Consider the following 2,270-nt stretch of genomic DNA (forward strand, 5'->3'; position numbering starts at 1 on the left):
ATTTAATAAATATATTTACCTTGGGTAATTGCATTTACCATAATGAGTTTTGTTAGCTGCATACTTACACATGCATGTGTACAAGCATATGTTGTGTGCGTGAAATCATGTTTGTGTACATAAAATGTTTGCATACAAAATTGAATGGCGTTATACAACGAGTGGCGAATTAACAAATTGGTTGCCATTATCTCGGTTTAGCAGCTGTTTTTTTTATAATTGAAGTGATTTGCAAATAGAAAATTGGTTTAGGAATTCAAAAATGGAATGGCAAGTTTTAATTAACGGTATCTCCTTAAACGGAGGAAAGGCACAAAAACTTTAAAAATCTCTTCACTTAACTGTCGAAGTGTTTATACGATTTATGTACTTAAAAAAATCTCAGATGCGCTTTTTCAAATACATCTTTTCTAAAAGGCTCCTAATTAAACTTAGGAGGCGGGACAGACGCAAAAAAAAAAAACAAGTAAAAACAAGGCTATGCCGAAGGCCTCATACCTTTCATGAACACCTGGGCATGAATCATGTAACTTTGAAACGATAGTCATTCAAACGATACTGACTAAAGCAGGCATTCCCAAAGGGTGCCAAGGTGCGCCGCGAGCGTATGCCTGGGGTGCCGCTAGTGGCTAGAGTATACTAGTGGTGCGGGAAAATTCTTTGAACTTCCTATACACAACGCAAGCGGTTTGATCAAACTTCAACATGGCGGCCAGAAAATAAAAAAAAAATTGGATTTTTATTAAAATTGCCTTCATCGACACGTCAAACCCCATACACAACACAAATGGCTTGCAGCAAAGGGATATTTCGATTGGTTTGTCAAGCCAAAATTTTCAGAAAAATAGCCGAAAACGTACCCTTTTCACAACCATTTTCGGTACTTTTGCAGACCTATACCATTTCATGCTCATGAAAGGTATAAATATGTCCTGCTTCGTTTACCTTAAATCAGAAATATACCCGTTTGTATTAACGCCTGTCAGTGTCAAGTGCTTAAGAGCAAGAGCCCAGTGAGTAGGCCCACATGTTGCTACAAGCCGTTTTCTCTTTGGGAATTGGAAGCTTTTAATAACGAACCCCTTTGGAAAAGATTCCAGTTCTGTGTTTGGGGATTTTGATTTTGGGGAAAATGTATTTGGGGATTTTTTTTTAAGTGGGGATTTTGTTTTCGGGGATTTCGTGGCTCTCCCGTTGCAATGGTCTAAGCGTGTTGCGTACAAGCTGATTTAGAATTTGAGTGTTGGGTGTCCCAACAAGAGAGCCGGATTTAATTTTAAAGAAAAAAAACGGCGCTGTTCTTGTTCCCTTGGTTTGATTTCTTGCACCAATTGAATCTTGTACGCGAGAAAATCCAGATCTTTTTTTCAAAATCCGTTGCATAGTGCTTCTAGAAATCTTCAATTCTTCATTCTGAATAAAGGTTCCTGGATTATCGACCACAGATTCCCTTACTGTGGCAATATTTTCGAGGGACCGACAAGGACGACGACGAACAATGGTCTTCTAATCCATCAGCGTAAGTTTAGTCTCAAAGTTTCGAATTTAACGCCTCGTTTGAATACTTCTCCATATTCTTAAATCGCGTGGTTTGTACGTGGGTGTTAACAAAATGGCGGCAAATTTAACCCCCCTATTCTGACAAAGTCACAAAACACAGCGCCTCACTATTGTGATTTCTACTGCGCTCGAAAATATGCCACAAAAGTTAGATTTTTAGTGCTAAGGAGATGCACACAAATTAATTTTTTTTTGTAGCGGCATATTTGTTGTATACTTTGAGGCGCAGTAGAAATCACAATAGTGATGCGCTGAGTTTTGTGACTTTGCTAGAATAGGGGGGATGAATCTGGCAATCTTGTTGGTACACCCGATATTTTGTTTATTATTGCATACTTTCGGGCGCTTGCCTTACTATTAAATTTCATCACCAAGAAAAGCGTACATACTTACCCCTCTGAAAAACAAAAATTTAGTATACTCAATTTTTTATTGATGAACTTTTTTTTATTTTTATTTTCTTTATATTTTAATAGCAGTAATAATGTTTGCCCTATCATTTGGTATGCTTTTTGTATTCATTTATTTTGCTGATCAAATCGATCGCTGAAACGCATTAAATCTCATCGAAAATCTACGCTTAATTACATAGCTTTGTCACATTGCCTTAATTCCTGTTCAATTAATTAACTGATTGCACAAATTGCATTCAAAAATATTGTTTTTTTTTTGTTTGTGTATTTTTTGTAGCTTCACAATCGGTTTAGTTT

Source organism: Rhagoletis pomonella, unplaced genomic scaffold (genome assembly GCF_013731165.1).
Source record: "Rhagoletis pomonella isolate Grant_MI unplaced genomic scaffold, Rhpom_1.0 Rhpom_scaffold_00002, whole genome shotgun sequence".
Taxonomy (NCBI): domain Eukaryota; kingdom Metazoa; phylum Arthropoda; class Insecta; order Diptera; family Tephritidae; genus Rhagoletis; species Rhagoletis pomonella.